At 39.8% G+C, this 11,863-nt stretch overlaps 1 pseudogene; it reads right to left on the bottom strand.

Moving 5' to 3' along the window:
* Positions 1–417: 417 nt before the first annotated feature.
* LOC125097358 (40S ribosomal protein SA-like) lies at positions 418–11,375 on the bottom strand (annotated as a pseudogene).
* Positions 11,376–11,863: the final 488 nt, after the last annotated feature.

Raw genomic sequence — 11,863 nt, 5'->3', positions numbered from 1 at the left:
TGTACAGGTTTTATATAAGACTTCTCTTCTGATCAAAATACTTCAAAGATTATAGGAAAATGTGACCTAGAATCAAGTTTCTAGAATTTTATCTTATCCAAATGTAGTAGAAATTTGGAATTCTTTGAAGTAAGCTCTCAATCAAGGCCAAATTAAAAAATTTAATTGCAAGGCCCCTATTTGTTTATAGCCCAGTAACAAGCTTACTATTATACAAATAGGAGATAAGATCTGGTAATAGTGGCCCAATATTTAGAATTTTGAAATTAAGGATTGTGTTCTTAATGTTACTGATTAATCAACAGCTATTAATGTATGCAGATAAGCCTTAGAGAAAGTGTTGCCTCTACCTTTAATGTTGGAATTATTTCATAGTATTCCAGTCATGCTGTTTTAGAGATAGAGCAGCTGTAAATCCTACTTCACATCCTCTTGATGTTCTCCGCTGAATCTTGCTGTAGCCTCGTAACTGGCCTTGCTGCCAGTCCCTCCTTGTTCTGATCTCTCCGTCACATTGCTAACAGTGTTATTTCTGAAAATACAAATATGAGTATGAGACTCCTCTGCAGTGACCGTAGTATTAAGTTCAACCTCATAAGCATTGCATAAGGTATGTTTCATAACATGATTCAACCTTTTCTACACTTTCTCAGTTGCCCTGGAATATGGGCTAAATAATGTCATCTCTTTTACGCTTTACCACCTTTTCATGTGCTTCTTCCCTACTCTGGATGGACCTTTTCTTCACCTGACAAATGTCTAACCATTCCATAAGATCCAGCTTATGGATCTTATGGAATCCATATGTAAAGTTTGGATCCTATGTAAAGTTTTCCCTAATGCCTCAGTGCCTAGATACTCTTTCTCTGCCTATCTGTGCCTGTGATACATATTTCTATATTCAAACCCATGATACCATACTATATTTATTTGTTTACAAATTATTTGTATTACAGTGGGAGGTGCTAGAGAAAGGGACCGTATCATCATTATTTCAGTATCCCTAGAAACTGATATAATAAAGTTTTTTGCAATTGAACTTATAAATATCTGCTTGTGGTCAGCCCTCCTTTCACCTGATGCTCCATACCATTTGCTCCTAGAGCCATAACACAATATACAGGTCACTCGGTAAATAAATATTTATGGTGATAGAAGAAGAAGAAGGGGGGGAGGAGGAGGAGGGGGAGGAGGAAGGAAGAAGAAGAACAAGAAGAAAGAAAAACTGTCAAGAATAAGGTATTTCAGTACCAAAAGTGCTGAAATTATCAGGACCCCCCCCCCCCCCAATACCTGCCTCAGGAATAGCACATTCTCTGGTCCTAGGAATACAAGATAACAAAATGTTATACCACGTAATTAACCAGAAAAACAGAAGGCATTCAAGGTATTTCAAGCAAAGAGTGATATAACACAAGCTATTAGGCAATAAATTACTAGAGACTAGAAGAGCAGCAAAGAAAGGCAGACAGTATTGCCCAGTAATGAGGAACTATGAGAACTCGCCAGAACCTCTGCTCGTCTACCAACTTTCACTCATGCAGGAGCCCTATTACTGCATAAGAAATCATTTAAAACTCAGCAGCTTAAAACAACAATCATTATTTATCACAGTTCTGTGAATTGGCTGGACTTGGCTGAGTGGTTCTGCTTCACATGCTGTTTGAGGCTGCAGTCATCTGAGGGCTCAACCAGAATGAAATGTCCAAGATAACTAACTCACTTACATGGCTGGTAGTTAGCACTGTCGGGTGGAATCTCAGCTGGAGGGGTCATTTGCAGCGCCTTGATTCCCCATATGGCTTGAACTTCTTAGAGCATGGTGGGATTCTAAGAAGGAGTGTCTCACAAGTGTTTCCAAGAGAAGAAAATAGAAACTGCCAGTCCTCTCAAGCCCTGGGCTCAGAAGTCCTAGAACATTACTTCCACCACATTATATTGGTCAGAGCAATTTCAGGGCCAATTCAGATTCAAAGAGAGAAGATACAGGTATCTCTCACTTTTCAAAAGTTCAAGTTACACCACTCACTTTAGAGAAAGACCTACACTGAAGCACTTGGGTGGCTCAGTCAGTTAAGCACCCGCCTTCAGCTCAGGTCATGATCTCAGGGTCCTGGGATTGAGCCGCACACTGGGCTCCCTGCTCAGCGGCGAGACTGCTTCTCACTCTCTCTCTGTGATCACTCTCATTCTCACTCTCTCTCAAATAAATAAAATTTTAAAAAGACCTATATTAGTTCCTGTTTTCCATAACCAAAAGAAATCTGAAGGGGCTTTTTGCTTTTACAAAAAAAGGTGAAAAGGGAAAATAGCATTCAGATTTGTTTGTCAGAGAGCAGGCTGTCAGCACGGTGAGCAGAGAGTAGCATCACTAACTCCTTCCCAGGAAACTACACTTACCTTCTCATCATCAAGCAGCCATAGCTTGGAACTGAGTCTGTGAGCATCTCTGCTTTACTGTGATTTATTTTGTGCATCTGTTAGCAAGATGTGTCCCAAGGTGTCAGAAAAGCCTAAGAGAGGTTATTTTTTCAAATAATTTTTCAAATAATTTTTCAAAAATTTTTTTTCTCCTAAATTAATAGTAATTGCTCCTTTGCCTCATGCATTTCAGTTTACAAAAGTTTTCATGGGAACACTCTATTTTCAGATAGCAGAGGAGACCTGTATAAGCATATGGGAAGAGGATGAATTGTTGGGAGCTGTCTTTAGAGACCAGCTGCCATACTTGTCTTTGCACATGCTTCTTCTTTGCTCTGAAATGCCTTTTTTTTTTTTCTTTTCTTCCCCTTCAAACTATAAGACCCAGCTTATATTTCAGCCCACATCTAGAGCCTTCCCTGATACCTTCAATGCACAGTCAGTAGCCGCTTTTTCCATATAGTCTTTGCCTGTGGTACATATTTCTATTTTTGTGTCTATCATTCCTTGTTATAATTTGTTTGCTTACATGTTTTTCTGTGCAAATGTCTAGGGGACATTCATGTCATTGTGTCATCTTCATCTCCATATCTCTAGTAACTGTCACAGTAAAGGTTTTTGCAATTGAACTTACACATATCTGCTTGTGGTCAGTACTAATTTAGTCTGGTGTCCTATACCATCTGTTCTTGATGCTTCAATGTGGGGCCTAAAGAGAGATACTCAGTGAATATTCAATGGTAATAATAATGGAAAAGGACAAAAAATGCCTTTTAAATATTCTGTTTAGGAAGAAAGGACCATGTATGAATCATTTAATAATAAAGATTTTCAGGAAAATTGGTGTTTTAGTCCTGAAAGTTTTAAACTTTTCTGGACAAATAATTTTCCTAGCATAGTACATTCTCTGGTTCTAGAAACACTAAATTAAATGTTACACCACATAATCAGAAAATGGGAACTAATCCATCAAAATCCTAGAAGAGGGGTGCCTGGGTGGCTCAGTGGGTTAAGCCTCTGCCTTCGGCTGGGGTCATGATCTCAGGGTACTGGGATTGAGCCCTGCATCAGGCTCTCTGCTCAGCAGGGAGCCTGCTCCCCCCCACTCACCTGCTGCTCTGCCTACTTGTGATCTCTGTCTAATAAATAAATGAAATCTAAAAAAAAAAATCCTAGAAGAGAACACAGGCAACAACATCTTTGACTTTGGCCATAGCAACTTCTTGCTAGACATGTCTCCAGAGGCAAAGGAAGCAAAAGCAAAAATGAACCATTGGGACTTCATCAAGATAATCTTTTGTACAGTAAGGGAAACAATCAATAAAACTAAAAGGCAACCTACAGAATGGGAGAAGATATTCACAAATGTCGTATCAGATAAAGGGCTAGTATCCAAAATCTATAAAGAACTTACCAGACTAAACAACCAAGAAACAAAAAATTCAGTCAAGAAATGGGCAGAAGACATGAACAGATATTTCTCCAAAGAAGACATTCAAATCGCCAACAGACACATGAGAAAATGCTCAACATCACCCTGCATCAGCGAAATACAAATCAAAACCACAATGAGATACCACCTCACATTGGTCAGAATGGCTAACATGACTAACTCAGGAAACAACAAATGTTGACAAGGATGTGGAGAAAGGGGAATCATCTTACACTGTTCTAGCAATGCAAACTGTGCAGCCACTCTGGAAAACAGTATGGAGTTTCCTCAGAAAGTTAAAAATAGGATTATCCAACAATCTAGCAAGTATACTGCTATCTATTTATCCAAAAGATACGAACATAGTGATTCAAAGGGGCACATGCACCCCAATGTTTATAGTAGCAATGTCCACAATAGCCAAAATATGGAAAGAGCCCAGAAAAAAAGATGTGGTATTTATATACACTGGAATATTATTCAGCCATCAAAAAGAATGAAATCTTGCCATTTGCAACGACATGGATGAAACTAGATTGTATTATGCTAGGCGACATTAAGTCAGAGAAAGAGAAGTACCATTTTATTTCACTCATATATGGAAATTAAGAAACAAAGCAGGTGAACAAGGGGATGGGAAAGAAAATAAAATAAGATAAAAACAGAGAGGGAGCAAGATGGGATCGTGAGGGAGACAAACCATAAGAGACTCTTAATCTCATGAAACAAACTGAGGGTTGCTGGGAGGTGGGGGATTAGGGATAGGGTGGTTGGGTTATGGACATTGGGAAGGGTATGGGCTATGGTGAGTGCTGTGAAACGTGTAAGCTTGATTATTCACATACCTGTATCCCTGGGGCAAATAATATATGTTAATAAAAATAATTAAAAATAAAATAAAATAAACAGAGGGGAGGAAACCATGAAAAACTCAACTATAGGAAAGAAACTGAGAGTTGCTGAAGGAGAGGTGCTGGGGGTGTGGGATAATTGGTTGATGGGCATTAAGGAGAGCATTTGATGTAGTGAGCACTGGGTGTTGTATGCAACTGATGAATCACTTATTTCTACCTTTGAAACTAATAACACACTATATGTTAACTAAATTGAATTTAAATAAAAATTTTTAAGAAGTGGGAGCTACTTGAGGTATTTTAGGCAAGAGGGATTTAATACGGAAATTAGGTAATGAAATTGTTGGAAAGGCTGGAGAAGCTAAAGGAGGTCCATGTTGCCCAGTGATGAAGAACTATAAGAAGCTGCTTCTTTCCCTGAAGCCCACAGTTGTTGGCAGAATTCAACTCATCCACGACCCTGTGACTTTTATTTTTATTAATTACTTTTATTAACATATGCACCACTTGCCCAAGGGGTACAGGTCTGCAAATCGTCAGGTTTACACACTTCACAGCACACACTATATCACACACCCCCCAAATGTCCATAATCCAACCACCCTCTCCCTACCCTCTCTTCCCCCAGGAACCCTCAGTTTGTTTCATGAGATTAAGAGTCTCTTATGGTTTGTCTCCCTCCCGATCCCATCTTGTTTCATTTTTTCCTTCCCTATCCCCAAACCCTCCACCCTGCCTCTCAACTTCCTCATATCAGGGAGATCATATGATAATTGTCTTTCTCTGATTGACTTATTTTGCTCAACATAATACCCTCTAGTTCCATCCACGTCATTGCAAATGGCAAGATTTCATTTCTTTTGATGGCTGCATAATATTCCATTGTATATATATACCACCTCTTCTTTATCCATTCATCTGTTGATGGACATCTAGGTTCTTTCCATAGTTTGGCTATTGTGGACATTACTGCTATAAACATTCGGGTGCACATGCCCCTTCAGATCATTACTTTTGTATCTTTAGGGTAAATACCCAGTAGTGCGATTTCTGGGTCGTAGGATAGCTCTATTTTCAAGTTTTTGAGGAACCTCCATGCCGTTTTCCAGAGTGGCTGCACCAGCTTGCATTCCCACCAACAGTGTAGGAGGGTTCCCCTTTCTTTGCATCCTCATCAGCATCTGTCGTTTCCTGGCTTAATTTTAGCCATTCTGACTGGTGTCAGGTGGTATCTCATTGTGGTTTTGATTTGTATTTCCCTGATGTGGAGTGATGTGGAGCACATTTTCATGTGTTTGTTGGCCATCTGGACATCTTTGCAGAAATGTCTGTTCATGTTCTCTGCCCATTTCTTGATTGTATTATTTGTTCTTTGGGTGTTGAGTTTGATAAGTTCTTTATAGATTTTGGATACTAGCCCTTTATTTGATAGTCATTTGCAAATATCTTCTCCCATTTTGTCGGTTGTCTTTTGGTTTTGTCGACTGTTTCCTTTGCTGTGCAAAAACTTTAGATCTTGTTAAAGTCCCAATAGTTCATTTTTGCCCTTGCTTCCCTTGCCTTTGGTGATGTTTCTAGGAAGAAGTTGCTGCCACTAAGGTTGAAGAGGTTGCTGCCTGTGTTCTTAAGGATTTTGATGGATTCCTGTGTCATATTGAGGTCTTTCATCCATTTTGAGTCTATTTTTGTGTGTGGTGTTAGGAAATGGTCCAGCTTCATTCTTCTGCATGTGGCTGTCCAATTTTCCCAACACCATTTGTTGAAGAGACTGTCTTTTTTCCATTGGACATTCTTTCCTGCTTTGTCGAAGATTAGTTGACCATAGAGTTGAGGGTCTATTTCTGGGCTCTCTATTCTGATCCATTGATCTATGTGCAAGACCCCATGACTTAAAGGAATTGTGTTCCTCTGCTCCATGCTGCTGATGCAAACTACTAGGAGCCCATGTTTAGCTGCTATCCAGATGCTAGAGGAGCTGACTGTTAATGACAACAGGGTGCAATTTGCTGATGTCACCACTGCCCAAGCTAGAAGATTGTTTCTATCTTCCTTTAGCTTTCCAGTCTCTTTGCATATGCCTGCTGTTGACTGAATCCTGACTAGGATTCCTGCTGGCTAGGGAGTCCAAGGAAATTTCTAACTTGCAATACAATAAAATTGTGTGGATGATGCTGAACATATCACAGTATCTGGAACATGGCCTTATAACCATAGCTTCCAAAAGGAATATAGTAATTACAGCTCTCGCTATAGTTGTGCTCAGACTAGAATTTTAGGATGGAGAAGTTTCTATCTTACGCTTTTAAATAGGTGATACAATAAATAAGAGCTTTTTTTTTAAACCAATGTCTAAAACTAGAGTACTAGTGATCTTAGGTAACTTTCAGCCTGTTTTCTTAATGGCAAATTAGAAAAATTTCCTGACTTGTCAGTCTTTCAAAGGTACAGAGGTCGAAGGATCTTTAAGCTTATTAGATGAGAAAATTATGTATGTGTACATATAAATATGTGTATGTAAATGTATTTATATACACATAAGATAAAGACAAAAAGATACTGTTTGAGAAAATGGAATTTCATTTTTGTCACCCAGTGACAGTATGACTTTGGTGGAATATTGCCCAGAAGTTGAAATATAGTTTCATTAATGTCTATTGGACATTGGCACTGTGCTTGGCACTAGGAACACAAAGATGCATATTATACATTCCAATTCAGCAAATACTTATTAAATATCTATTCACTGAATATTTAAGTCTTGGGTCTACCGAGATGAACAAGGCCAGATTTTTTTTCCCTAGGAGGTATTCCTAATCCATGGGGAAAGACTGATGATAAGCAAATGATCACAAAATTGTGGTGTGTTGCTAAGAATTTGGAAGTTGACCAAAAATAAGCAAATGGTGAAATTTTAAAATTTAATTTACAATAAGAAACTCAGCATTAACATTTACTTAAAGTTACTCAAGAAGATGCCATGTCTCAGGGAAAAAATACTGGCTCTGGAATGAATACATCTCAGGCGGTTAAAATTGAAGGTTTCTTGGTCTTTAAATGTGTGTAAAGTGCTCACTTTGGGAAATACCAAAAAGTATTTTCTTGAAGTCATATAATCTCACCACAGGGACAGCCACTGGTAATATTTTGATGTATTCCTTCCTAATCCAAGGGCATATTTTTTAAAACAAGGAAAATAAAACAAAAAAATGAGGCCTATAAGTCCACAAGACATGACAGATTGCGTGTAAATTAGAAGGCAAGAAAAAGAGAATGAGAGAGAGAGAGTGAAAGAGAGAAGGATCCGTTGGGCCAGGTATTTCAAACTTCAAAACACACACCTCAACTCAGTATCTTTTTCCCAATTCTTATTCCTCCATTTGTACTTGCCATTTTTAGGAAGGGCATCACCATCTATCGGGTAATGCAGTCAGATACATCCATCTACTGTCAGGGTTATCCTAAAACAGTCTAATTTAATTATTCCTTTGATTGTAACCTTTCAATAACTCCCCATCGATTTTCGTATCAAGTGTCATCTTATTTTAGCATCCTCTTCATCTAGCTCCCACCCATCTTACTGGCTTGACCTGCCTTCCTGCTACCTACACAGTTCTCCACTCCAGCCGTAGTAAAAATTTTGTAGTTCCACAAAGGTATAGCAGGGTTCTCCAATCATCTTTGTCTTTAAGACATGCTCTTTTCTCTCTCTAGAGTACCATTACTCACCTCCATCTTTTATCGGTTTAACTGCTTCTCAAAAACTCAAGGGTTGCCTTTCCAGATGCTACAACCTATTCTGTTCCCCCACTGTACCATGCACATATCTCAAACATAGAATTTGTCATGCTGTCCTGGAATTATTGGTGTTCATATATCTTATTCAGCTCAACCAAGGGCTCCTTGATGATCTTGAGACTCCTGCTTCTATCACAGTACCCAACATATAGTAGATGTTATAAGGTTGAAAGAATTTATGTAAATTGGTAGATAAAAGGATTGGTAACTTTTTTAATTAGTAATATTCAAGAAACATTTAGAAATTATAGCAAATGTTAGTTGCTTATGCAACAGATGCCTCCCCTTTTTCATTATCAAAACTCCCAAGTTTCAATGTGGCAGTGGACCCCAAAGCATGTATCTTGATAGATCTAAGGCAGTCATGGTATCCCTTTTCCCCTTTGACAATAATACATTTCAAATAATACATTTGAGCATGATGGGGCATAGAGGGAAGCTGCAGAGGCTTCAGGGAGAGGTCTTCCTACTTTCTCGTCTTTTTTCGCTTCCTGCTATATTTACTTACATCTGTAAGGGATGTGAAGCCGGGAATTGGGGCAGCTGTCCCCTGTAATCATAAGGCAAAAGGTTTGAGAACAAAAAATAACATGCTGAGAATTGTGGAGAGGGAAAGACAGAGAGTCTGCATCTTTGATGAGATCATTGAGCCTTACCAATCCTAAATTACCTGTCACATACAGACTTCCTCTTATGAAGGATAGTTGAAATAACTTCATTGTTTAATCTGCTGTGTGGTTGAATGGTGACCCCAAAAAGATATGCCTATGTCCTAACCCCCAGAGCCTATGAATGTGACCTTATCTGGAGAAAAGGTCTTTGCAGATATAATCAAATTAAGGATCTTAGGATAAGATTATCCTGGATTATCCAGGTGAGCCCTTAATCCAGTGACGAGTGTCCTCATAAAAGACACACCAAAGTGGGGTGCCTGGGTGGCTCAGTGGGTTAAGTGTCTGACTTTTGGTTTCAGCTTAGGTCATGATCTCATTGTGATCTCAGGTTTGTGGGATCAAGCTCCATGCTTAAGGGTGTCTGCTTCTCTCCCTCTCCCTCTGCCCCTCCCCCTGCTCACATGTTCACTCTCTTTCTAAAGTAAATAATTTTTTTAAAGATTTTATTCATTTGAGAGAGAGAGAGAGCATGCGTGCACATGCATGAGTTGGGGGAGGGGCACAGGAAAAGGGAAAGGAATAAGCAGACTCCCTGCTGAGCATGGATCCCAATGATGTGAGGCTCTATCACAGTACCCCCAAATCATGACCTGAGCAAAAATCAGACACTTGATCAACTGAGCCACCCAGGGGCCCCAGTAAATAAATAAAGCTTTTAAAAAAAAAAAAACAAAACACTCACACACAGAGGAGAGATGCACAGAGGAGAAAAATAGAAGCACTGGAGAAGGCAATGTGAACCTGGAGGCAGAGATTGGAATTATGCAGTGACAATCTGAGGAATGCCTGGAGCCACCAGAAGCTGGAAGAGGTAAGGAAGGGTTTTCTTCAAAAGCTTCTGGAGGGAGAATGACCCTGCTGACACTTTGATTTTCGGTTTTGACCTCCAGAACTGTGAGAAAATTAATTTCTCTTGTTTTAAGACATCTAGTTTGTGGCACTTTATTACGGCAGCATCGGAAATAATACAAACTGTGAGTCAAATCTCTGTTGGTGTGCAGCCAAAGATATCTTAATTAATATAATGATTATTTTTATGTTCGAGCTAAACATATGAAAAAAAGGTATTGGTTATAATTCAGGAAAAGATCCTGGAGTCCCTGGAAATTCTTTCCGCAGGATTTCAAACTAAGATTGATATCAATGTTGTCAGATCTGGGATTTAAGCATATCTCTGACTCCACTTCACCTTCTCCTACATCACTCTCCCTCAGGGACTAATGGGTGGTAGCAGAGATGAAAGTTACACACTCCTTAAGACCTTTTTTTTTTTTTTAGAAACTTTATTTTCCATCAACCTTCTTTCCATTTTGTTTGCCTTTGTGGAAGGGGAAGACCACTCAGTCGTCGTTCCTACCCATTCCATGGCCTGAGCAGTGGGAGCTGCAGACCAGTCTTCTGTGGCAGGGTGGGCGCTCCTGTCTTCAGCAGGGAACTGCTGACTAGGCACCAAGGGCACCTTCAGACCAGTCTGCAACCTCGGGTTGAGTAGCAGTGAGCTCAGGGGCTGGAACAGTCCATCCACCCTGAAGTCCCTTCTTGGTCACAGAGTTCTCAGCAGCAACCTGCCCTTCTTTTTCAATCTCTTCAGGATCTCTTAGAAGTAGAGATCAGGCATGACCTCTCAGGGGTGCTCACGAGAAATGTTGCTACACATGCACCGAACTTCCCAGGCCAGCATACACATTAGACTCACTGAGTGAGCTCCCTTGTGTAGCAAGAGATGGCGATGTCCACGTAGTGAAGTGGAGAGTCTGTGTTACACAGAGCAACGATAGATTAACATAAGGCCTCTGTATGAGGCTGGTGGTCAGCCCTGGGATCAGTAATCACCAGCAGTCTCGGCTCTCCAAAGTCCGCCTGGATCTGGTTAGTGAAGCTTCCAGGAGTGAAGCCTCCAGCAATGGGAGTGGTTCCTGTAGCAGCAGCAAAATTCAGCACAGCTCACTGGCCAGTATTCCTGGAGGACAGGACACTGAAGTCAGCTGGGTTTTCAATGGCCACAATGGCACAAGCTGCTGGCAGAAGCTTCTCCCAGGTTCTCTTCAGATTTATGATGTAGATGCCATCACTTTCCCTTTTGTAGCTGTACTGTTCCATTTGGAAGTCAAGGTTGGTGCCACATAAGTGAGTCCCTGCCGCAGGGAATTTGAGGACATTCTACTCCTTCATTTGCAGGACATCAAGGGCTCCAGACATTGTGAAAGTTTCCCTTTAAGCTGTGATGGGAATGCAGAACAATGCCATATGGACCCCACCATGTGTAAAGTGGAAAAGCTCCTTAAGACCATTTTTGATGAAGTTAGAGTCATCCCTGATCCAGCTCAATATGGGACTCTTTTTTTGTTCCTGTTGTCAAATATAAGCAAAAGAGACTGCTATCTGAGGTAGCTTCAGAAACACGTATAATTTGGAACAGAAAAATAATCTTTAAAAATCAGGAAAAGGACAGAAAGAAAAGCAAGACCAGGAGACATTTGGAATAAAGATATGCAAACTATCAGGTCCTACATAATTAGAGTTAAGTTGCAAAATTGAAATTATTAGGGTTCAAAGCAAAAAGAGTTAACAATTATACGATTCATGTTTTCCTTAAGAAAAAAACATACTAGTTTCAAGTAAAGGAAAGCTTTTTGCTTTTCCTGGTGTTTATTCTTTAAGAAATAGCCATATAGGTTTCAATTTAG

Source organism: Lutra lutra, chromosome 4, assembly GCF_902655055.1.
Source record: "Lutra lutra chromosome 4, mLutLut1.2, whole genome shotgun sequence".
Lineage (NCBI taxonomy): Eukaryota > Metazoa > Chordata > Mammalia > Carnivora > Mustelidae > Lutra > Lutra lutra.
The sequence above is the reverse complement of the archived record's forward strand: the minus strand, read 5'-3'. Positions and strand labels throughout refer to the sequence as shown.